Source organism: Ursus maritimus, unplaced genomic scaffold (assembly GCF_017311325.1).
Source record: "Ursus maritimus isolate PB19 unplaced genomic scaffold, ASM1731132v1 scaffold_9, whole genome shotgun sequence".
NCBI classification, from domain to species: Eukaryota; Metazoa; Chordata; class Mammalia; order Carnivora; family Ursidae; genus Ursus; species Ursus maritimus.
Genome location: NW_024427107.1, coordinates 48,810,665 through 48,838,091, shown reverse-complemented (window position 1 = coordinate 48,838,091; position 27,427 = coordinate 48,810,665).

Below are 27,427 nucleotides of genomic sequence, written 5' to 3'. Positions count from 1 at the left end.
CACTGCTGTAGATGATTTTATCAGAGGGCTTGTTTTTGGCTGCAATACTAACTTTAGGACCACATTTCTCTTCTTAACTATGCTCATTTGTGATTAAGTTGTTAGAAATTCTACTTTTCGTAGATTCCCTCTTGAGCCACATGAACTTTTGACTTCACTGACCATGGAATGAGGCTTGTCCTTGTTAAAAACTCCAAGCAACGTATTTCCTAAAGTCCAAGATATAGTCTTGAGTGTCTCCTATGATTTTTTCTACTTAATATCTCAAATGATTTGACTATTTCCTACAAAGTTTCCTATCGCATCTCTATCACAAAACAGTTCTTTCATAATTTGGTCCAGAATATTGTTTTCTTCCCCAGCTTCTTCATCTTTCTGAGGTGTCAGCAAGTCTAGAATTTATCAGATGCCCTGCCTTTTGTAGAGTAAGACTTCAGCAGACATTCCGACGGGTGTATTTTCCCTTTTCTTCAAGGCCAGTTTTGTAATCTGCATTCGGAAACCTTTATCCGTATCCTCTGTCTCGTCTGTTGGTCTGTAGAATACTTCAAGAATAATATCACTTCTAATTCTCTTTTATCTTATCCTCCCCGAGAGGAAAACTTGCAATGTCCATTCTTTGTGCAGAACGGCAAAGAACGTTTTAAGTCACAGCTGTCACCTGGGTTTCCATGTGTTGCTGAAAGTCTGAAGGCTCAACAGAGAGGGAAGGCAAGGGCCAATAAAAATATATCTGCTGACAAAGCAGCAAAGGCATCACTTGGCATTTTCTTTCAAAAGTCCCCTGTACCCAATGACACAGCCTCTGTCCAAGATCATATGAAACCATAAACTTATTTAATGAAAGTAGAATTATTGGAAATATGATGTAGAGAAAACAGCGTGATTAAGAGCAGGAGCTTTGAAGCCCTGAGCTGACCTGACATTGAATCCCAGCTCCAGTGCCTACTAATTGTGTGCCATCGATATGATCTCTAAGTCTCAGATGTTCGCATCTATAAAATGGGTTTATTACTAGTACGTATCCCATGGGTTGCTGTGAAAATTATTTTTAAAAGGTTAACCACCGTACCTGGATCTCAATATATTTACTTATTTAATAAAAAAAAAAAAATCAACAAGGACTCAGAATGTGCCAAGAAATATTCTAGACATTGTTATCACAACAGTGAACGGGTGTAACAAAATTCCTGACGTCATCAGCAGAAAGTCAGGTACAGACTATAAAGTCATCCATACATTGCGCTTGCATAATTATTGACAGCAGTAAATGCCCTGAAGTCAATGAAAGCACATAAGACAGGAACCAGAAATTGTGCAGTGGAGGGGGCTACTTTAGCCAGAATGGTCAGGGAAGACTTCTCTAAAGAGGTGACCTTTCAGTTGGGCCAGAATGATGAGAAATCTGGGAGAAACGTGTTCTAAACAGAGGAACGAGCAAGTGTAGATATTAATGAGCGACTTCTCCATACCTATGTTTCCCTTAAACAGACTTTGGCCAAGTATTTGATCTGATGTTATATTATCTGTTTGGGCAACATTAATTTTCATTTAAGAATGAGCAGATTCCTCTTGATCATTCTCTGTAATGCCATTCAATCAATCAGCAATATTTTAAGCTTTTGCAAAGTGCAAGTTGATGTTTTAGCAGCCACGTTTTATCACTGAGAGACCGTGGCTGAATGCCATGTAGATGAATTTGACTCTGGAAAGCATGTCCCTTCAATTATATGGTAAATGCCTCTTTTTACACCCAACCTGCTGACTAAAATGAGAAAGCAACAAATGAGATGAGTTGCAGGGAGGACACAGGAAGCCAAGAGAGCAGAGTATCTAATTGGAAGAGCACAGGAGAATGTTTAAAATAAGTTTCAGAATAGCGATAAGGATGAAGATGATGTTATCTCTTGGATAGAAGAAGCTATTAAAATACACCAGAGTGTTTTCAATCACTTAATCAGAAAGCCCTTTTCCTGAGAACTGTCTTTTGTCCGTGTGCCATGAACAAACATAAATATTTTGGATTTCCTGCATCCTTCACCCTGATAATGGGCTCTTAACTGTAAGCTCTTCCCACCTCAAAGAAAAAGTGAAAAACAATGATAAAACATGAAGGATAGATAGGATGTCTTTTCCAGATGAATGATTGAATCCCACTAAATAGTTTTTAGTGTTATTCCTTCCCTGGTTCTTGCTTTTTTCCATAGGATATTTTATGTGGCTTCTGTATATAATACATTATGCATCCTGAATTTAGAACATAACACATAATGTAAACATGTATACAAGAGCTGAATTTAGGTAAAACAAATAGGCTTTTTGAACAATTTCATGTGAATTTCATTTATGATGCCGCCTAACTGTAACGTTTCATCGTACATAAATTTTCACCTCATATTTAATATTTGAAAAATTCTTAAAGAAATAATTTTAAGATAATGTATTGAAATGTTTATTTAAGACTTAAATAATATTTTAAATTCTTAATATGAGTACCTGTGCCTATGTGTTTTTTAACAAAATAATTTACATTAAAATAAAAATACTTTAAAAAACTATGTTAACTGGCCTGTTGAGGAAAAAAGATTTAACCATGAATTTTTTAAGTTACAATTAAAACATAATTTGCAGAAAATTTCTTACTGTTATAGGAATAAAATTTCATGAGATGTTTACATCCTTATGAGATTTTAAATAACATTTTCTGGATCCAAATAGAGATGTGTCAATCACTTGAATCATAATAAACCAGAAGTTCTCTTTTGTGTTAAATAAATAAACCAAAGTGAAATTCTACTTGGGCAAAAGGTGAAATTAAGTTTAAGTGACTATATTCATGAATAAAATCACTATGAAGTACAATTAAATGCATTTTTGCTACTATTACAAATGACAAATTTTCCCATTATACCTATATTTTAATTTATAATTGGAAATGGAAATCCTAGTACTCAAATTGATCCCATCCAGAGTTGTACTTTGAAGTGTGACCTCAGAATTTGTGCAATAATATCAAATAGATGATAAAATTTCAGGGGAAATTGTGTAATAATAGGACTCCTGGAGAGCCCTTTACGTGCGCAGCCATGATTCTTGTATACCAAACTGGTTTTGCTTCGCATAAGGATATAATACCCCTATCTGTTTGAACCTCATGTTACCAAAGCACTAAAATACAAATCTGGCTTAATTAAACGGCCAAGACCAACAGAAAGGATCCAATCAATATGAATAATATTCCTGCTTCTCTCTCCAAAACAAAATAGACTGCTTGAGTGCTTTATGTTCAAGTGCAGCAAGCCAGGGAGTGCTGGGTGCTGTGTCAGATGATAATTCAAGGGTTAAAAAGGACAAAATTATCATTCACACACGAGAGAAGCTACTATCAGCTCGCTTATTGACCTTATGTGTGCTCATGGGTAAGTTGCACTGTTACTTATAATAGGATGAGAAATGAATTTATCGGGATAAACCGTTAGAGGAATCTGATGGTCTCATTAGTAAGGTGGTTTCCTGGTCTCCACTACTGCCTCCCCTTGCTCAAGAAGCCTCTGCTAATCAAATGTGCTCCTGGAGAACTACAGCGGGATTTGGCACTAAATTTCGAGATAATGATGGTCGAGTAGGGCTTGATTTATCCCATGCTTTGCTTTTATTCTCTCTATTGATTCCTACAAAATAAAGATGGCCGTGCCTGTTATGGAATTCGAAATAATTGGAATCGGTGTTATTTACATATGATTTCATTTTTGCAGAAGTTGGGGAGTGGGTGGGAAGGGGGTGGCAGGCAAGGGAGAAGTGTCCTTTGAACAGCTGCCTTTGGAAGAAACGTTCTGGTAATAAACTGCCTCCAGTGTTTGTCTAAAATAAAGAAATAAATAAATGCCGTGTCGGGTGAATCACATCAAAATCTCAAGACAATTCCAAGATGAACCAACTCGGAGAGTAAATGACCTCTTCATCTGGGTGATAAAGTTCCAGCCAAAATATTCTCTGGGCCCGAGACGTGATTCATTAGAAATATGTGCATGGTGGGGCGCTCCTCTCTCTATCTGGCAGAGTCCGGTCTGCACACTGATAAGAAGCAAATGCAAATGTCCTGATAAGAACTGAATGCAAATATTTATGATATGATATTCCCTGGGAATTATGTGCAGATAAAACAAAGTGTATTATTTTCCTGCTTCTCTTTCAGGTTTGCCAAAATGCCCTTTTTCGCTTTTGGAATTTGCATTTCTTCAAAATTGATTCGGCTTGCGTATTATGTTAAGCTATTTGTTTGCTAAGGATGGTAATTAGTTACTGTAATTACAGCAATGACAGTTGCTAAATTGTTTTTAAAGCATTACAGTGGGCCTGTGCCAGAAGATTGCAGTATTTTTTTGGATTTAAGCAGAGGCTGGAAAAACTCCCACTCTAGGGCCAGCATGGGATTTTCAACTACAAAGCTGCTTTTCCTGATTGAAATTTTTTTTTAAAAGTCATTAATTTGCATTGATTGCAAGTGCTAACTTTACATTTAGGTTTATTCACATATCACAGAAATATTAGTGATAGTGGACCTTGGCATAAGGGAGACGCAGGGGACACCCATCGTAAATAAAAGTGAAAGCTGATAGCAGAGGAAAAATGGTATAACTATTACTTGGAGCCTGTTAATTAAACTTTTTAGCCTGTTTTTAGATAAATTAAAAACAATTAAAAATGTTTCTCTGAAAGTCATTCCCAAACTTTTCCGAGCGCTCCTGGTTAAATGAGTAATGTGTAAAAGGAGAGTTTGGCCACGCTCTATTTTTGACATGTGGAAAGTAACAAAAAAAGGAGAAAGGTTATTTACCCAAATACTTCTTACAGATTTAGTTTAAAAGAAAATAATTGAGGAGGAGAGACTCGAGCTATAGTGCATGTCCAAGACGGTTCGTATGATTTATGTCTTATATCAACTGCGACTCAAAGGTTAAAGGCAGAGAATGCAGTTCTCTGTGCTGTCTGCTGTCCCAAGAATGTCTTCTAATATTATTTTCTAACGGAGAAAATTCAGGTCTAAAAAGTTCAGGTGCGCTTAAAGTTTGTTCCCAGCCACCTGAGGTAAAGAAATCCAAAATTTGAACGCATGCTTTAGGGTTGGAGGTTTTATACTCATATATTCACACTCACGAATGCTTCATAAATAATAAATACTACTATAGTTTAAATGTTGGGCTTTCTCCCCTGGAGGAAAGTTAGCTACCATTATAAGAATCATAATAGCCGCTAGCATTTCCTGCTGTCATTCCACATTCCAGGCACCACATCAAAGGACTTTACTCGCATTCTCTCAACAATTTACGGTGCATTATTATTATCACCTCCATTTTACAGAAAGAGATACTGAGGCTTAGAGATGTTAGAACTAGACGTGGTCACACTTCTGGGAAATACTGAACATGGAATTCAAACCCAGGCAGCCGGAATCCACAGCCTGTGCTCTTCAACTGAGAGGATGTGACTTTGTATTCAAAGGTAAAAAACAAACAAACAGTGGAACAAAATTTTTAAAAGCTTTGACTTCCTCCTTTAATTGAAAGCTCACCTAAAAACTAAAGCACAGAGTCAAGAAGATGTCAAAAATTGGATTTTGGGGGGTGCCTGGGTGGCTCAGTCAAATGACCAACTCCTGGTTTCCACTCAGGTCAAGATCTCATGGGTCCTGGGGTCAAGCCCTGCCTGGGGCTCCATGCTTAGCGGGGAGTCTGCTTGCGAGTCTCTCCCTCTGCCCCACCCCCCACTCTCTCGTGCATGCACTCTTGCTCGCTCTCTCTACAATGGATAAATCTTTTTTAAAAAATTGAATTTTCATCTCAAAGCTTTTTCTCCTGACATTTTTGTCTATTTACTTTTATGGATATAAATATAATTACCTTGTTGATGACTCCAATAGTAATACTAGTAGTTTACGAGAAATTTGATTTTTTACAAAAAGTATTACCTCCTAGGATTTGACTGCTTTTATTCCAAAAAGATTCAACAAATTTAGTTTGTATACTTATCATCATTTGGGAACTATAAATCCCAGTTTGTGCAATATGGTTCTTATATTTATATGAATACAGATGAGATGGGTAAATGGGCATTTTATGGTTTTTTGAAATTGTTTTGAAAATTATCTCACCTTGTGCATACTTAGGTATGATGCTCATTCTATACAGCTACTTCATGCATAACCCCAAGCACATTCTGCAGTCTGAGAGGCAAGTATCTCATTTCACAGGTGTACACACACATACACACAGGCATCGATCAATGCAATTTACACAAGTAATCTCTAATTAATGTATTCAACCATCTCTCTTTATGAAGACATTCCCGATATAGTCTCACTCCTTCTAAGCTGGACATTCTCTCTCCAATTTTCCAACCCACACAACACTACATTTTTACCTTTTATAGCATTGATAACAAGACTCATGGTGCTTATATGAACCTGGCTCATTGTACGTGTGTCTTTCCTTGAGTAGACTAGAAGGTCCTTGAAAAGCTGGGTCTTTTGTATCTCCTGGATCTAGCCCAGACTGTTTTACATAGAAAATACTCAATGAAGACTTACTGAATGAGTAAGCACTGAACCCATTCAAACAACTATAAAATTTTGGTGATACACGAAATGAGCCTTTATTTCTCATGTGTGGTTCTAAAGGGCAGCTAGGGCACCTCTGCTTCAGGTTGGGGGGGTCAAGTGGGTCTGTAGCTCCTGTCTCAATTTGGGTCCAAGCTAGAGTGGTGCAGCTACCTAGGGCGTGTTTTTCTCATGATGAGAGTCAGAAACTAGCAGATGGGTAAGTGTAAACACATGGTGTCTTCTATGGCCTCCAGTCAGCACTGGCTCCTTTCACTTTCATCCACATTTCATTGTCCAAAACAAGTCAAGAGCCAAGCCCAATATCAGTGTGGGGCAAAATATACTTTTTCCATGGAGGTGTGGGAGAGTAAATGGTGAAAGAGGAGTAAATGTTTGCTGAATTAGCATATAATCTATCACAAACTGCAGATATTCATACAGTAAAAAGTATAGCCGATTACCCTTCCTTTAATGTACAGCATCTAAAACAGAGAAGAGAGATGGATAATTGCCTCATTACCAAGACCCTGAAAAATATTCCATGATTTCCACTGATAATTTTTAGTTCAATAAACTGACACGAATTTTCTTTGCCAGTTCCACATTAATACAGTAAGCTACAGCTTGGTGCTTTTCTCATTTTATTGCTTTGTAGTCTGGAGAAGTAATCAACCCTCTTCTTCCAAACTTGTAGACCGTTAGTCGATTGTTCCTATATTCTTTCCTCTAGGCTGACATTTCTTTCATCTCCCCCCTCTATATTTCACTTGTCAAACCATATCCTACCTTCGTGGCTCTTCTTTGGGACCCTCCCCGATCCATTTAGAGCCAAAAGCTATATCAGAATTTCTTCTTACCATCGATCAATCAAAACTGGAAAAGGAATCTTATTTCCTTAGAGAAAAATATTAACAAATTCCCAGCTGAAGAGAAACATATGGGTTACACCCCCACTCCCACATTTTCCTAACCCCCACTCCAATCTGCAAACATATCAGAGTCAATTTGACTAAACTGTATTGGATCAAAGAAGAGCTCCAAGGAGTGTGAAGTCAGGCTTCAAATATCAGCTAAGCACAGTTTGGTTACAGAAAGGAAAACATCCCTCCTGGAGTGAGACATCTTTCTTGTCCAGACGTTCAAAGAGTGTTATTCATTACGAAGTTTATGGTACCCACACTGGGAGCACAGTTCATTACTTCAGAATTCCTGCCCAGTTTACAAGGAAGGTCTCCTGTCAGCTGCCTAGTCCTTTCCACGGTGGATTCTGTCTCAGTGAATAGAAAATCGATTGTTAGTCGCTCTCTAGCTGCATTTGGTCATATGGTGACTGTAAACACTTATCCCAGACCTGAAACTTTTAAAATTTTCATTTAAGTTTTCAAATCAGAAGAATAATTTATTTTGTATTCTAGAAAGTAAGATTTAATCACACTTCCTTCATTTAATTCACCTGCTTAAACAAATTCCACTGGAATAGAGAAAGTTGACGTGTTAATATCAATGTACAGAAAAAATCATACTTTGGAACACAATTTAGTGTAATTCATAGTGAGAGGAAAAGAAATGAAAGGGCATCCAAAATCGTGACTTATCTCAGTAATTCACGTGTTCAAGTTCCAGATCACAAAATAGGGACCATATGGTATATTAGTCAGGGTTCTCCGGAGAAACAGAACCAATAGGATATGTAAATATATATAGAGAGAGATTTAGTTTAAGGAATTGGCTCACACAATGAGAGGGCTGGCAAGCCTGAAATCTTCAGGGCAAGCAGGAGACCCAGGGAAGAGTTGATGTAGCTTAAGTCCCACAGTGGTCTAGAGACAGAATCCCCCCTACTTAAGGGACCTCGGTCTTGGTAAGGATGGAGCCTGCCCTCATTATGAAGAGTGATCTGCTTTACTCAAGGTCTTCTGATTTAAATGTTAATCTTTTCCAAAAACAAAGCAAAACAAAACAAAACAAAAAAAAAAACAAAAAAAACAAAACCCTCCATAGCTGTAGGTAGACTGGCTTTTGACCAAATATCTGAGCACTATGGCCTAGCCAAGCTGACACATAAAAGTAGCATCACGTGGCTTACAATTATCTTTGTTCATCACTCACCTGACCAATAAGCATGTACTGAACCCCTACTACATACTTGGCTGTCTTCAGTATTCCCGGGAAGGTTGGAAAATCAATGATTCTGAATTATTATTCAAATATTGATTCTTAGAAACATAGACGAAAATAGATTCGGAATTATACCTAAATTGGATCTCCCCTAAAACCTGAAAGAAATTAACACAAACATGCAAAAAATAAATCAGGCATGCTAAAAGAAAGCTACCAAAATCTACCCAAACAGGATATACCCATTTTGCAGGCATATTACATCATATTACACAGGATAAAAGCAGGAGATATTTACTTAGCTAGTGGAAATACCAACCAGCATTTTGTGGGCTGGGTAAAAATGCTTCTTGGATCACATGTTTTTTATAGAGCTGCTTGCATTAAGTCACTGTTCACCCTTCTAAACCAAATCATGAGTCAATCGGTCTCTTGCCTCCTAAGTTTGGCCTCTCCATGTACCACACTGAATTTGAGAAACAGACTAAGTGCTACATAGAGAAGGGTAACCTATCCTGATGTATCTTGACATTTATGAAAAAGAAGAAATCAGAAGGTAGCATCCTAATTCTGTGAAAGCTCATTTGACTTTCCCACTCAAGGCTAGATGCAAGTCCATATATCAATTATATGTGAAATGTTGCTTTAGAAGCTGCTTCTGGCATTTTATGAACTCACAGACTTACATGGCCTCTCATACAGGACAACTGCCTAGACCGTGAGGACACCAGGAGTTTCAGGCACAAGCCCCTCCGGAAATGCAAAACAATTCAGGGGGCCTCCCATTCAGCACAAAGTGTTTCTTATTCACCAAAGAAATCTCACGTTGTTTGAAAAATTGTGATTCCTCTCCATTAAAAAAAAGCTTGCATATTCAGACCATTCTAATTGTAATACATGTTCAAGCTTAACATCATCAGTTTCCATAGGATTGTATTAAAATCCCAGAAAATACGGGGCGCCTGGGTGGCACAGCGGTTAAGCGTCTGCCTTCGGCTCAGGGCGTGATCCCGGCGTTCTGGGGTCAGGCCCCACATCAGGCTTCTCCGCTGGGAGCCTGCTTCTTCCTCTCCCACTCCCCCTGCTTGTGTTCCCTCTCTCGCTGGCTGTCTCTATCTCTGTCGAATAAATAAATAAAATCTTAAAAAAAAAAAAATCCCAGAAAATAGTGGCCCTAGGTCTTCTTAGCGCTCATAATTTGCACCGATTGCTCATCGGTACCCGCAACTGCCATGGGGCTTGCTGGGCCTGAAAGTGGCCATAACTGCCGGAGCAGACACCATCAAGTGTCTCAGCTCTCCAGGAAGAGTTCCCTTGCTCCCCGTAGCATGCTGTTCCACTTTTATTCACTTGATTTTTTTTTTAATTGAAGAGTAGTTGATATACCATATCATATGAGTTTCAGGTATACAAGACAGTGATTCAACATTTACATACATTACCAAATGATCACCATGGTTAAGTCTAGCTACTATCTGTCACCATACAAAGTTGTTACAATATTATTAACTATAGTCTCTATGCTGTAGATTACATAACAGTTTCAGGACTGTTGTATAGATGTTAGGAATTTCCTGTCATATCTTCCAGACTTGTTTTCTATTTCATACGTGTGCATGTGTTAGTGGCTGAAGGTTTGTGCCACCCCCCCCCCCCGTATCCTACCCTAAAATTCATGTGTTCAAATCCTAATCCTCAATGTCACGGTATTTGGAGGTGGGGCTTTTGGGTGGTGATTAATTCATGAGGGTGAAGCCCTAGTAGATGGAAATAATGCCCTGATAAAGGAGTCTGCTGAGAGCTTTCTCAGTCCTTCTGCCATGTGAGAATACAGCAAGAAGGCAACTGTCTATAAACCAGGAAGCTGGTCCTCACCAGACATGAATTTTCTGCTGCCCTGATTTTAGACTTCCCAGCCTCTCGAACTGTAAATGTTTGTTATGTAAGCCAACCAATCCATGGGTATTTTTGTTATAGTCTGAACAGATTAAGATAATATGTGTATATGTGTATAATACATATGAATGTGTGTGTGTTTAATAAAATATTCAACTAAAATTAATTGAATGACTGCTATGCTTTAAGATACTTTCCAAACAGTGACAGTCTAATGATTGATCAAAAATCATAATCTTAGTTCTCATGAAATTAAGTCTAATGTAAGAGAGAGAAAATAAAATTTAGTATATTTAAATTTCTCATAAGCCATCTGAAAGAGAAAGAATAAATGCTAAAAATGCATTTAACAGGAGAAGCTAATTTAGCCAGGGGAGTTAGACTTCCCGGACAAAGTGATATATCAATTCCGTCCTGAAATGTAAAGAATAATTGTCAGTTGATAAGGAGAACAGAGGTAGTGTATTCCAGGAAGTGGGAACAGTATAGGAAACACACATATGAGAGATACACGAAAATATAATATGTTCTTCAAGGACATTTTAGGTCATGGGAATAATTCTAGATTTGACCCTAGGTACAAAGGAGAATTATTGCAGGGTTTTAAACAGGTGAGTAACATAATAATATCTGCATTCTTAAATGACCATGTTAGCTGCAATATGAAGAATGATTTTGAGGAAAGGAAAAATGGATACTGGGAGGCCAGTGAGGAAGTTAAGGTAACACTTCAGATAGACGATGGTAGCAATAGCAATAGAAACAAAACAAAACAAAGCTAAATAGATGTGACATGTTTGCTCTCGGTGAAGTTAGCTATGACTAGATCATTTCTGAATGAGGGTTTAATGCAGAGGAAGATGCTAAGGGTGGCTCCCTGGATTCTAGCATGAGCAACTAAGATGGAGAACACTGAATGAGGATCGATACTACACATGATGACTTCAGTTGAGAAAATGTTCAGTTTGAGAGGCCTGTGAGCTATTCAAGAGGAAATAAGGAATAGTTGGTTAAGTACACAGTTCTAGAGGTCGTTGAGACATATGAATTATGATTAAAAATTTAGAAGCCATCAGATAATATTTGAAGGCAGGACAAAGGATTAGCTCATGTAGAACAGATTAAGGAGAAATAAAGGTCCAGAGAATCTCTGTAAAATTTAGGTAGAGAAGGAAGACACTCAGAGGGGAAGGAAGAAAAAAACAACACAACATAACAAGACAGTGTAGCAACCCAGAAGCCAAGGGAAGAGTATTTTAAAAGAAGTGACCAATCATATCAAATAATGACAAGAAGCAAAGTAAGGGTAGTTGATGACATGGCATGTTACCAGATCCCCCTTCCAGGACTGAACGCTTCATTCCTCCAACTTCCAGGAGTGCTGGTAGCAAAGAGCTCTTAGCTGACCCCTCCCTGAGAATTGCACTCAACCAAAGAGAACCACTTTGCTTGTCTGTGCTCTCTTCTCTGGATGGCCAGCACCAGACAACTTAGCAATGAGGGGAAAGAAAGGTCCCACTCTCACCTATCAGAACAACTCTGAAGGGCCATGTAGCCCCAGCGGTCTCCTTTAGGATTGGATGCAGTCTTTATTACAGCTGCAGCCCAACTTCTCCCTCTGCCCGATCTTGCTTCCTTCACTCCTCTACTGCCGTTGATCCTGGCAGTATTCCCTACTAACCTCCCTCCAGGCAAATCTTTATTTTAGAGTCTGTTTCCCAGGACACTGACCTTGCACAGTAGGATAAGTACTAAAGAAAGTGTCCATTGGGTTTATCAACGTAGAGGACATTGGTAATTTTAGTAAGAGCAATAATTTTCAGAAACTGAGCAAAATGATATTACGATTGTATTGTATTCCGTGGTAGAAGTGGAGTACAATGTTCAGTTGATGGCATTTAAGATCTTTAAAGTTTCATTATTGTAAACCATGTTGTGATGCATGCCCCTCTATAGACTTTTTTATAACATTTCAAATCTTGAAAAACTTACCTTGCCCTAAGCAACACTGTAATTTCTAGACAATGTGTCCCAAACCAGCCACCTTAAAGCAAAAACAAGGGGGAACCCACTATCTTTTTTTTTTTTTTAAGATTTTATTTATTTATTCGACAGAGATAGAGAGGAAGTGGGAGTGGGAGAGGAAGAAGCAGGCTCATAGCGGAGGAGCCTGATGTGGGGCTCGATCCCACAACGCTGGGATCACGCCCTGAGCCGAAGGCAGACGCCTAACCGCTGTGCCACCCAGGCGCCCCGGGAACCCACTATCTTAACACAGATCTCTCAGATGCTTTTGTTTGTTTCCATTCTTGAACTTTCAGATTCTAGTTTAAATCCACCAAACAAATCAATGTTTTCTTTACTTTCTTAAGAAAATCAAACACTTTTATTTCCCTTGGATGACTTAATTTTATATGACTAAAAGCTTATTTAAGGAAATACATCCTCAGTGCAACAACCACACCCAGGATATAGGTACTCAAATAGTTATTTTTTTTTTAAGCAAAATATAAATACAGTTGCTTTTGGGCTTTGTCTTTATCACTTTCTTTCCTTTACATTAATGAAGTGTGCAGAACCTTATATATCACCCTTAGTTGTTCTGCTTCTCACAAAAAAAGAGATCACAATTAATGCCTAATATATACCAGTGCTGTGTTATGCACTTTACACGTATTATATTGCTTAATACCCACAAAAATGCTACGTAGTCTGTATAGAGGAAATTTGTCTATAATTGTTTCTTTGGCTTCTCATGACCCATGCATGAGGATATTTTATGAATTGAAAGACCAGACACTCAGCCAAGCATGGCCATGTAACCAAGGCTCAGCCGGCTAGATGCTCCTGCCTGAAACTCTGGGTTTGGAGAGTGTGACCGAAGAAGTCAATTACACCTTCAAGTTCACTGAAAGGGTGGAAGGGGCACCCTAACCAGACTATTCCCACGTAGGACTTACTTGTGTTGCCCCCTCCAGCACAACATGGTTCCAGCCCTATTTCTGAGCTCAATACCCCCGACTTCTGTGAACTCTCCTTCTCATAGATGCCCTTTTTTGCCTAAGTTTGCCATCAAAACCCTGACTAGTAAGCAAGTGCAGTTGTTACCTATATGTTACAGATGAGGAAAATTAAAACTCAGAGAAGTGACACGACATACAGATCTGTCAAGATTCAAAGCTGGTGATCTTAACCAATATTCTACCAACGTCGCCTTTATTTACCTCATTCGTTATGTTTGATTCTTTGTTGCTAGACATATTTTTGTGGCCCTGTATTGAAAAGCAAAAGATCAATACATAGAGCTGCATGTAAAAAAGCCATACATACAACAGATCATCTTTCTTTATAAATATCTGGAAACAGGTATCTACTAACATTAAAGAATCATGTATTCAATCCCTTTTTTCAGCTGGCTTTAATTTGCTGATGACAATTACATTAGATCTTATTGAACACATGTAGAAATTTGGATTTTACAATACATAAAACAAATCAGGCAAAAACAGCTATGGCAAATTTGTCTCTAATTATTAACAGAGCTTTTTAGACCCATGGCTAGTTTCTACTGCATCATGCAGGAGCGCACATGCTGCCAGAAAAGCCTCGGCTCTCTCGTTCTCAGGGACATTTGTAGCCCTAGGTAGAAAAACTGAGTGACTTGGGGCACAGGTGGTGTGTTCATCTCCAATCCCCCTATAAGGTCATGGCTTTGGAAAGGAAGAAAGAGGACCAGCTGGACACGCGGATGGTGCTGAAGTTCAGAATTTGTGCTCAGACCATGGCTTACAGTGTGAAAACAATGAGCTGTAGGCAATGGCTTCAGTGCCATGTCTTCTGAAGACAGGGAAAGATGACTCTGGCAGCAGGCTGGCTGAGCCAACCAAGATGACCCTGATCAGAAAGGGGGAAGGAGAAAAATTCACTGATCATACTCTCAAATTACTATCATGCAGGTCAAAAATGTATTAAAGAAAATGCAATAACGTTAGAAAGACTATATCTCCATTTTCAAGAGTATAATGCAGGAGGAGATTTGGAGCAATATTTAGATCTCATATATCTTATATTAAATTTACAAAGAGTGAGTTACACTATACAACAAGTCTTAATAAATTTAAAAGGGTTGAAATCATACAGAATATGTTCTCTGACTACAGTAGAGTTATTAGAAATCAACAGCAGAGGGAAATTTGGGAATCCACAAATATTTGGAAATTAAACAACAGATTTTTAAATAACCCATAGGTCAAAGAAGAAATTACAAGGGAAATTAGTAAGTATTTTGATCTGTATGAAAACAAATCTACAGAGAATGAATAATAAAGTGAACTTGAAATATTAATAAAGCAACATCACAAATAATAGCTTGTGTTTTGAATGTTTACTATATTGTCTGGTATTTTGCACACATTCTCTCCTTTAATTCTCCCTGCAGCCCAACGAGATAGGTACTATCATTATCCCTTTCCAAAAGATGGGGACGATGAAATTTAGGGAAGCCACACACTAACGCAGTGGTGGGGTAAGTTTTCAACTCAGGTGTGTCTGACAACAAAATCTTTTTAATCACTAAGCTATCCTGCCAACACAAGATTAATGTGAACTGTGATAATTGCTTGATTTTGCTTAAAACCTAGTAATTAATTGAACATTAAGCAGTATAAAGGGGAGCGGCATTTTGTTTCAAGAAGGCACTCTTGGATTGGAAATCCACGTTCCCGTGCATGAGACTATGCAGAAGAGCGCTTCAACAAGAATAAGGGGAAAGAGGCAGAAGGCAGTTTGTGGGTATGGATTACCCACCGCCCAGCAGGAGGGAAGATAGGTGATTTACCGAGACTCATTTCAAAACCCTCACAAAGGAAAGATGGGGGAATGAACAACCACAGCTCTTGAAATACAAAGATGAATAAGGCTGACTCTGTAGCCCTAATGTGCTGACAATCTGCGAGAATCAGACAATGAAGAGGAAAATACTAGTGATTTCAATAGGGTTCCCCGGGAAGGAGAGTCTGGGATGTAGATTACTGTTCAGGAAGTTTACTGCGCAGTGCTCTCCAGAGCACCTGTGAGAGAACGAGGACAGCAGGATTCACCCAAATGTCAGGTCGGTAAGATCTTTATCCCTCTTCAAAAGATGTGGACAATGAAACTTAGGAAGCGGTGGAGTAAGGTTTCAGCTCAGGTCACTCTGAAACCCAAATCTTGCTTTCAATCACTACACAGACAATCATGTACATAATGACTGATAATTTTCACTTTTTGTAACCTTTCATTCTGTGTCGCTAAATGTTTGAAAGTTCTTTTTACATGAAACCTGAATCTGGGTCTTTTAAGCTTTAATCACTGTATTTTCGTTTTTCTACCTCCAGAAGGTCTATAGAATGTAAAATCCTCCTTCTTCTTCGGTATCATAGAGTTCCAATTATTTGAGGCTACCCTTCAGGTCTTCCCTAGATAGTATCTGGCTAAACAGGGACATTTTCTCCTGCCTTTCTACACCTCAAATGCTCAACTCCAGACTTGTTACCTTTCTGGTTCTCTCGTTGGTTGAGGCACAAATGGATGATACCCAGTTCAGGATGTTGCGGTGGGTCAAGCATGAAGGGACCACTCTGGCAATAAGACCTGCCCAGTAACGGGTGGCAGGCCCTATAGGTAACCTTGGGAGGAAATCTAGTCCATAAGACACAGCATCCAGATAATTGAGCAATAGGCAAGATCTAGAGTGAGGTCTTAAACTATTAATGAAGTAGTTACTGAGCATAGGGAAGTGGAGCTGACATTAACACATCAGGGGTGCCCTCATAGACTAGAAGGAAGAAGATTTAAATTTTAGAGGCCTTCAAAAATTTCACGAAAAAAAAAAAAACATGAAGATCCTCTCTGCAACTGGACATTTTTCCTACATGATAAAAGTCTGAAAACCAATTAAGAGGAAGTTGATTTCTGAGCACTAAGGAATTAGCATTTGTCCCACTCAAAGAATTTATAGAACAACTACTACCTAAAAATTACATAAAGCAATGCACACGCATTTTTAAAATGCCATATTAGGTCAGAATAGTATCCATCCAAAACACTTTTCTGTCTTTGGAACTGCCCCTTTGAAATGTGTTCCTAGAGATGAAAGTTTTATGAAGTTCAGTTTCAACAGCACTGATAAAAGAAAAAAATTGGTCATGACAAGGACAGACTATTGAAGGCAAAGAATCTGATGACAGCTCTAAAATTTCATAGTTCAAATGAATTTTTCTCCTATTTATGTTACCATTGGAGATTAAATATATGAAAAACCAAATGTAAAGTTCCCCAAATTCTGTGTGATTTTTAACCCCCTATGCCAAGGTAATCATTCTAAGTTCCAGGTTTGTATATCCAGCTAGCTATTGGACATTTCCACGTGTATGTACCGTAAACATCTGAAACTCACTGAATTCAAGGATAATGATCACATTATCTTCATGTCCAAACCTGACCTTCCTACCAGGTTTCCTATTTCTATGAATATTGCTGTATACCAAAAGCAAAAACATTCTCTATTTCCCACATTCTCAACAACACTTAGAGATCTGACATCCTTACCATTCTCTTATTGAGTCTTATTCTCTGTATTCCCCCTGCTGCAACTTGTTGACTCAGCCCTCATTTTCCACATCTATGTTATATCCATAACTACAGTCTCTTCACTGCTTTTTCGGACTTGTTTCTGGTTTTCCTCCGGTGTTCTCACCAGAGTGAGGTTTTAAACTACCGGTATGACCCCACAACTTCTTCAGTGGCTTTCACTGACCCATGAAATAAAGTTCACATTCTCAGGACACCCAAAGGGTAGTTACCCTGGCCCCTCTCCAGGTTACCTTTCCAATCACATCTGCTACCCCTCCACCTTACAATCTATGCTGAAGCTATTCTAGAATATAAATGTTCCTGGAAATATCTTGCCTCAAATGGCTGTTCCTTTGAATGGAACATACTTTATCCTCTTCTTTTACCTGGATAGTTCAGGTTGTCCTTTAAGACCAACTCAGCTTAAGTGCCAACTGGCAAAGAAGACTAGGAAATGTAGTTTGTAGACCAAGATTATAGTACAATCACTATTTCTACTTTGACTTCTTTTAAAATTGTTCAGTCCTCTCCACCTCCAGGATAAGCAATGTAATCACAAGGAAGTTGGATTTTAACAAAAGACAGAAATAAACATTCATTCCTGGTAGCTTTTATTTTCTGCTCTGCAAAAATACCGAGGTAGGGAATTATTAAGGGCTTTCCTCCCCTCTTGAAATCATGTGGGAGGGAGCATTACAAAGAATACTGTATCTCAGAAAATCATCCTTCCTAGTGGCACTAATGCAAAGTGGGAGAGAAGAGTCAACATAGGATTTAGCAAAAGAAATTATAATGACACGTTTGGAATGTCTGCATGGCCTGTAAACCAACGCCTCCTTCCTTTTCTGGGAACTACTCCCAGCCCTGTGATTTGAGGAGTGGGATTCCAGGAGCCATATTTGATTCTTGATACTCCAGAAATGGAAATCTTATCATAAAGGTTGAGGCAACGGACATCTTTTCCCTACGAATTTGAATTGAGACTTAATCTGTAACATATGAACTCAGGAGTTGTGGGACAGCTGTGTTTTCCACCATAACTCTGAAAAGCAGAAGAAGCTGCTTTGAAGAAAGAGGCTATGAGAAAATGAAGCAGACACACAGAAGACTGAGAAAGAGAGGGAGAGAGAGAGAGAGAGCGCACCTTGATTTGCTAATGCCTTCCAGTTTTCATTTTTATTTCTTAAGACCTAGACAACTTTCATGACCTTAGATTCTATGTAATCATAATAATACCTCTAAAATTTGTTTATTTCTGTTACTTGCACAAAAACAGATGCAGAAATAATTGGTTATAGTTTCAGAACTTACAAGCCTCAATCTCATTCCTTCCTTTAATAAACATCTTTTGAGCGTCTTCCGTGTGTCAGTGTTATGCTAGACACAGGGGCTACCAACATGTACTCATCATTGTCCTTGAACAAATCTCTAAATCTGAGCTTCCGTTTCTCTTCTATTTAACAACGAGACTAATGACAACAATGGCAATATCAGACTTGGGCAAAGTTCTAATGAGGCCATAGACATGAAAAAACTTCGGAAATGGTTAATACTAAATGTATATTATTCTACATTCAGTCCGACGTAATTCTGGCTCTCCATCTTTTTGGTCATTTTTATAATTTCTAGGAGGAGAGTATCCCGGTTGGAGTTTTATCTTGAAAAGCTGCTCTTCCTAATAAGGCATGTTACTGACATATTTCTAGGCCAGTTGACCCCAGATCGTAAGGCTGCACTAGTGCACATGTGAGTCTTCTGGGGTCAAGGACACAAAGGTCATCAAGGTAAGACACCAAAGAGAGTTACCAGTATACCTGAAACTAATATTATACTGTATGTCAACTGACTGGAATTTAAATAAAAACTTTGAGAAGAGAAGAAGAAGAAAAAGAAAGTTAACAAACCTAGCTTCATTCAGGTCGAAGCCCCTTGCTAGAGGCCCCTTTGCTTGCTATACTTGTGTTTAGCCATGTTTCTCCCCTTCAGGCCTACCGAATGAGATGTCTGCATTTCCTTCCTCATTCCACTCGTTGTAATTTCCGGCCCAACTTACATATTGATGCCATATGTACACACACACACAGATGTATGTACGTATTCATATGTAATATACTTAGTGTTAAGCTAAATTCTCCTTACCAATAACGAAGCAAGTAACTTTTTTCTTGTTTTCTAGGTTCTGTCCCTCCCTCAAGTACAAAGTCAGCCCAGCACTGACTAACAAGTTTCTCTGAGAGCAATTGTCCTCAAGAGCTGTACCAATCTGACCAGTCATATATCAAAACTTCCTGAATATTCCTTTTCTTCCCCCTTTACTCTTCTACTTTCGTATACGTGGGATTTAAAGTCATTTCTTTCATTAATTTTGTGGCGCTGTCTTTCTATCTATATACCACTCTCTTGTTCAATGAATGAAAAGAAGCACAGGGTTTTACTTATGGCAGGTGATAGTATATATTTAACAAAGGAATAGGTAAGGTTATAGTCCGGTGCTACAACTTTGTTATGTGATTGGTTAATGAAAAGTCTGAAGCTCTAATTGAATTTGAGTTTATTTAAGAAGTCCTCGAAGATTCTTGACTCTAATATCATTAGATGTGTCTGAATCTCTGTAAAAATGCGACTAAACGGTACTAGTATAGTATTATTACCAGTGTATACCCTATCCCACATGTCAGTTTCTTCAAATATCACCCTAAAAGTTAAGAGTAATCAAAGAGCAAATCAAGTGTTCACTAGGCAGCTAAGCAACATACTTACTAATGGCTTAGTTCTTTTCTAAGAAGGTTATCAGTCTTCACTTTTCTTTCAAGTCTTTTGACTTTTATCTATGGAATACGTTTTAGCCCCAGCATTAATGAAAAATACATAGAAGACTCATACAGATTTCAGATTACTAATCAACACACATAATTCATCACTAAGTACTAACCTAGCCTATCTTCTTAATGTATGACTTAGCTAAAACAAGAAAAACCGTAGTGTATATTAACTCTGAAGACCTACTACATCTCCAGAGAAGGATGGTTGTATACAATTTATTAACAGTAGGTTGCTGATTCCCAAATGGTGTGTTACTGATTATAAAACAATTTGACTGTGATCATTCTGCCGCAATGCTTAAAGCAATGCACATGAACAGAAGATGAATTCCTTTTTTTTTCTTTTTTTGAGTATGGTTAAACAGTACAAATGTAAACACTGATATAAAGACTGGTATAAAGCAAATATCACACTGGGTAAAGATTGTCCATATGGAACTTTGATGTGTAGGGAAAAGTTAAGTGCCACAATGTTACACTCAAGTTTACTTTCTGGAGAGCACATCAGAGGGGAGGGTAAGGCACAGTGTCTAGTGAAAAACTCTCTCATTCTATTTCCTCTGAAAGTACACAACCCCACTGGTAGATACTGCATAGGGAGATCTTTGAAGGCAAGAAAGAGGTAAATTGCTTCCAAATAAAAATGATTCTGTAAAATTTTACCACTGTTTTCTGGCGACCAGGTTACCGTATCTGGGTACCAGTGATGCAACTCTGCATCTCAGTCCCAGCACCCAAGAGAAAATTCAGCAGAACCATTGTTTTTCCCTGTGTAGATTCCTAGAGCCCTGATCTCTAGGCTCCTCCTCTGTCATCAGTATTGTTGGAGCCCTGGGTACCTAAAATGCCTGAGGAATCACCCACAAGATCAGAGAAAGCTGAGCAGGGAGGATGCTAGGTTTCTCACTGCTCTTCAAGTAAGACACCTCTAGTTTTGTGAGTTTTATATATTTGCAGTTTGGGTTTTTTTCCCCACAAAGCAGTCTTCTGTCAAATAAGTTTGAAAGGTGCTGCTCTATATAAAACAGTTGAACAACCCAATACATGCCTTTGTTTGCTGGGGCCTCTAATGATGCGACCAGGGAGGAAACCCCCATTAATTTTTGCCTACGTATCTATTGCACCATTTATGCATGAATATATGTCTGAACCTTCCATCCTCTACAAGTTTGTAGCACCTTGTTTGTGATTTAGTCTATTTATTCATTTTAAAGATTCGTTTAATTATATTAGAGAAAGAGAGAGAGCGCAAGCAGGAAGGGCAGAGGCGGACGGAGAGAGAATCTCAAGCACACTCGGCGCTGAGTAGAGAGCCCAATGTGGGGCTCAGTCTCACGACCCTGAGATCACACCCTAAGATCATGGCCTGAGCCAAAACTAGAGTTGGATGCTTAACCAACTGTACCACCCAGGCACCCCGATTTTAATCTATTTCAATACATGACTTTCAAATGACTTGGAAATGAGAACCATCTTTCTACTTACAAAAAATACTGTGAGGGGCACCTGGGTGGCTCAGTCGTTAAGTGTCTGCCTTCTGCTCAGGTTCTGATCTCCGGGTCCTGGCATCGAGCCTCGCATCAGGCTCCCTGCTCAGCAGGAAACCTGCTTCTCCCTCTTCCACTCCCCCTGCTTCTGTTCTCTCTCTCGCTCTCTCTCTGTCAAATAAATAAATAAAATCTTTAAAAAAAAAAAGAAAAATACTGTGAAAAACTTTTTTAAAAATAATATTTTGTGTTTTATTTTCCTATTTTCAAAAAGATTCTGGAACAGCAAATAATCACAAATTGGAGAAACAGCCTCAGAGTTTGAAGTCCCTCCAGCCTCCAAAAAATTTTTAATAGGACAGGAAAGATATTTTTAAAAAGTCTGAGGCACCCAAGGAGGAATTGTTTGATTGTAAGATGAGTGACTGTCAAGTCTGAAATAGTTGAGTGATTTTCACAGCTCATAAGAAGCAGAAATTAGAAACTGAGTTCTATGCTATTGAACAGTATCTAAGCTACACAAATGGGGAAGCTTCTCTGAGGAAAAGCAGACTCTTACTTCTACCACTTCAACTACTTGCAGCTCAGAGAGTCCAAATTTTGACCATATGATGTTTTAGTTTTATGAAAATTCCTTCTTCTGACAAGGGATGTGTTCTAGTACTTTCTTTCTCACTGGAGTAGCTCCATTGTCTTCCTTCTCTCCCCGGTTTGCCCAGGCATGAGGGACTATCCCTCTCTCATCTGCACCACCTCCCTTATTGTCCAGAATCATGAACACTGATCTGAGACCAGTGAGAAGTGTTGTACATTCACAGTGGGTCATGTAAGGAACTGAGCACAATCCCAGGACAGCAGCAAGCACCATTTCTGAAAGACAGTCAGGGATGCTGATAAGATGCTGTTGACAGGTTGTCTTCACTCTTCCACTATGAGAAGGATACTGTCTGAGCTCCTAGGCCCAGGTGGTGGACAGTCTTGCTAACAAGGATCCATGCAGCTTGTGGATGCCAGTTCGGTTTACACCCACATCTGGGGCTCTGCCAACTGGAGGGGTATAACCAAGTCTTTAACTGACTCCATTTGTCTGAGGAGGCCCAACTGGCATTAGAAACTTTTGCAGACATTTTCTTTCTCTTTCATCCAATTTTCATGCTTGGAAGCCCAAGAAGCTTTGGAATGCTTTCCATACCTCTCTGGGAAATTCAAAACTGTCTCTTGCCTTCTTCTTCCCCAACTTAGAATTCTACCAAATCTGCTACATGGCATTTGCAATTATACTGTGGTTGCCTCCTCTCTGGGCCTCATGGCATATGTGAAATACAGATTCTCTTTCCTGTCAGGCAAAGAGTTGGACTGTCTATCACACTTCCCACATGGCACAAAGGAAGAAGTCTACCTTGAGGGGCAGGGGGCAGAAAGCACAGCCTTTCATACTGACACTATTTCATCCATACTCTTTTCTCTTTCCCCACCTCCCAAATTCAGAGGTTCTATAATGAGTTTGGGTGGGAGGCATGCGGACACAGAATACATCTGATTTTGATCATTCTTCCTGCTTTCTAAAACATTTTGTCTCACTTTTGCATCTCTCACCTTTTGTGTTACTCAGGATTTTCCAAAGAAACAGAAGAAATGGGACGTACATATATATGCACTGAGATTTATTTTAAGGAATTGGCACTCACAACTGTGAAGACTTGGAGAGTTCGAAATCTAATGGTGGAGGCAAGCAGGCTGACAACTTGGGAAAGAGTTTCAGTTCAAGTCCAAAGGCAGTCTTCCATGAAATCAGGAAGAGCCGATGTTGCAAAGGAAGTCTAAAGCAGTCTGCCTGGGAATGGTCAGCCTTTCACTCTATTCAGGCCTTCACCTGATTGGACGAGGCTCACTCACATTATGGAGGGCAATCTGCTTTACTTAAAGTCCAGTGATTTAAGTGTAAGTCTCATTCAATAACACCCTCACCAAAACATCCAGAATAATGTTTGAATGTTTTTCATCCTAATAGCCATTCCTTGGGGCTAGTGATAGACCTATTTCTTAGAAAGAGAAATTATGGCCATAGTTGGAGAGGAAGGGGAAAAGAAAAAAACAGTCTTGTTGATGATATTCTTTGAGCAAATATTTATTGAGACCTTCCATATACCAAGCACTTTTCTAGGCACTATGTCTCAAGTGATTATTCTGTCACATTAGTAAAAACATAATTCTTTTTTTCTTCTTAAATTGTATTCATCTTAAATCTGGAAGCATGCCATAGATCTATTATTTATTGTTTTAATCCAGTTTTCTATCTCAATTGATAGATTTATGCTATGAATTAATTCAAGTTCTAGATGTTGAGAGACCTTTATGCTCCCTAGTATCTATTTCCCTTCATTCCAAAACAGGACCTCCAGCTATAGAATGTTATTAAAAAACCAAAATTCTGCCCTAAAATATAAGACAGAATTAAAAATATATAAACTATGTTGAACTGCTGTTACTTACCTAAAGAGGTAAATTCTGGATTGCAATCTGGGTCCCTTTATTTTCTTTACTGTACTGAGCATTGGTAATGCATGATATTGTCCCCCTAGGAAACATCATGCCCAGTCTTTAGACTCAAATGCTTGCATAGTAAATTGCTCTGAACTACCTGAAAATGTATTTTATAAGTAATCTTTATAAGTAATTTCTTGAAATTGCATCTTTATTTGGGAGAAAATGGACTCCACCTAGATCAGATTTTGCTAATAAGTCTCTCACTGACCCTGCTCACTTTGGAAAAGTTCTACCTCTCTCTCCTATCAATAAGAAGACATTGTCTTTTCAGGGCTGTTAGAACAAAGAGATTGTTTTCCCTTCCTGGGAAGCCATCCAGACAGGATTAAGTGGCACAATCCTGTGGCCATAACGGAGACAAATGTGTGGATCATAGACAATGAATGAACCGACTTAATGCTTGGAGAGACCATGTCTATCACCAGTGAAAGAGAATGCCTGACTGTTCTCAGAGGAAAACGAAAGTAACCTGACCATTACTTACATCAAGAAAGTCTTAGACCACTTTCTACTATACAGGAACACTGAGGCAATGTTGGAGGAGAATTACTCAAAATATCTCACTGGCAAGGCTAAATCCATGCATGAAACTCTAATTACTTGTATGAACGGTTATTATAGAATAGCAATTTTCAAACATTTCCATTCATGACCTATAAAGCCTCCTTACTTAAAATCCCTCTATATGTAAAGCTTCTACTAAACAGATTGTGTGTTTTAGAAATAGGACAGTTTTGAACATTCATTTTTGACCTGTGTTCTTAAGTGGGTGCTTGGGAATTATTTGTTAAATTGCTCCAAAGCCCCTCATATTTTTCCCCTATGTTGTCATCTTTTATTGGAATTTCAACTCTGTCTTTCTTTTTTAAATTCTTCCTATTATTTTATTTTATTTTATTTTATTTTATTTTATTTGTTTTGAGAGAGAGAGTGCAAGTGGGGGCAGGGATAGGGACAGAGGGAGAGGGAGAGGGAGAGAGAGAATCCTAAGCTCCACGCCCAGCACCAGAGCCCCATGCAGGGCTCAGTCTCACGACCCTGAGAACATGACTTGAGATGAAATTAAGAATCAGACACTTAACCCACCGAGCCACCCTGTTGCCCATAAATTCTTCCTATTATTTTAAAGGAGAGATAAAATTATGAAAAGTTTCATGGATTAAGTGACATTTAAACTATACTTTGAAAGATACTAAACACAGTGTCTAGCAGATAGTGGGAGCTTAATAATTATAAATGAATGAATGAGATTTGATAGGCAGAGAGATAGGAATGAAAACTTCTGGGCGAAAGAAATAGTATAAGAAAGAGCTCAGAGCAGGAAATGACAAAGTAAAACTGAGACACAGGGACAGCTGAGATTGTGTTTATGATATACAAAGAGTAGACTATATGAACCTAGAAATGGATGTTTGTTGGGCCTGTATAATACAGGGCTTTTAACAGTCCCTCGAGGAATTTTTACATAATTTGACAGGCAATCATCAAAGAATATAAAAGTGGAAAAACTGAAAAATATTCCTAAATCTTTAAATTATTTCCAAATTTGCTCATGTTTAGTATTGTACATTGCAATGTATATCTGAAAATACTATGGAGTAAAATACTCTCTGGATGTTCTTAAACTCCAGTGTCATAACTTATCCATGCTGCCCAGCCAATGGTTTTTACTGTGCTCCTGAAATGTTTGTTCACTTGTTAAAATCCATGTCACAAATCTTCAGTGCAGCAGCTAATATTTTACAATCGATCAAATAGTCTCAGATATATGTTCCAAATATGTGACTTAATGAAAACAACATAAAGATTTATGCTCCATTTAATGTACTTAGCTAAACTCATGGGATTTCAAAAGAAGATAAAAAACAAAAGGCAACATGGGTTAATGCTTAGTTATCTTTTGGTTAACTTATATAGCTTAGCAATCGAAGAACATGAAAGAGGAATCTTTGATAAAACTCGGTGGCTTTTTAAAAACCATAAAAGGCAGCTGCTTTTCCTAGGAAGGACCATATTAACATTGGAATGTACAACTTTAAACAAAAGCTCTTGCTAAGCTTCATTTGTAATTGACAGCCAAGACACATTTTTTTTTTAAGCTAATGCCACTCAATGATGTTTGCAAAATGAACCTAGAATAGAATGAGCTCTTTTCCTTACTTATTATATAAATGAAACTTCAGGGTCTTTCTCCACATTTCTTTAGGAACTTTAGTAGTTGAGAAAGAGTGGGCATGAGTTTCTGGGGCTCATTGATGATAGGTGCAAACTTGATAGGATCTAAGGCATGACTAAATATTTGATGGACGTCTGGGAGTGTCCATTTTGTCTCAGAGTTCCTTCTGAAGACAATTTAAGCCAAATATCAAAGTGTTTCCATAATTTTCTCAAATATATGTCACCATATTGCTCAATTCAAGTTTTCTTTAACAGTATGATCTTGAAATACAACACTGCCGGCAACCCTGGAGCTCTATGAGGCTCTCTTGGAAGCTACCATGAGAGGGAGAACTGGACCACACAGGAGGACAAAATGGCAGAACTGGAGCTGTGCTAGAGTGTGGCAGATGGAGTCGGGAGAAAACACAGATAGTGGTTTGATACTGAAAGGGCACTGCCCAAGTTTCATGGAATTCAAAGGGCTGGGACAGGATAATGGTGGCTGATCATAAGACTTGGTCGTCAACTATCATAGCACTGGGGACACTTATTCACTAGGTACAGGCTTATCTATACCCCGGATTATAAAACCAATCCTGTTCTTATCTGGAGGAGTCAAAAGAAGCGAGGGACCATAACCGAACATTAGGTTAGATTTGCTAATTAGTCCCTGTGCAGCAGTTACTTAACATGATCTAATACATTTCCTAACCACCTTTGTCTACTGTATTCCCTAGTACCCTTCAAATTGACTTTCTCTAGGGACGTCTGGGTGGCTCAGTGAGTTGAGTGTCTGACTCTTGGTTTCAGTTCAGGTCATTATCTCAGGGTCATGAGATCAAGCCCTGCAATGGGCTCCACGCTCAGCAGGGAGTCTGCGGGAGAGTCTCTCTCCCTCTCCCACTGCCCCTCCCCCACTAGGTGTTCATGCTCTTTCTCTCTCTCTCTCTCTCTTTCTCTCCAAAATAAATAAATAAATCTAGAAAACCCCCCAAACTGACTTTCTTTAGAAGTTCACCCAAGGTGCTTCCCATGAAATTAGATCTAAATTCAAGGTCTCTGTTAGAGATGCCTGATGTGGAAAAGGCAACCTGTCTAATGAGCCTCTAAGAATGGCCTCTTAGGAGCTACCTCCAATGCTGAATTCCACCTGTCTCACTTGCAGCCCTTCCCAGGCCCTAGGTGCT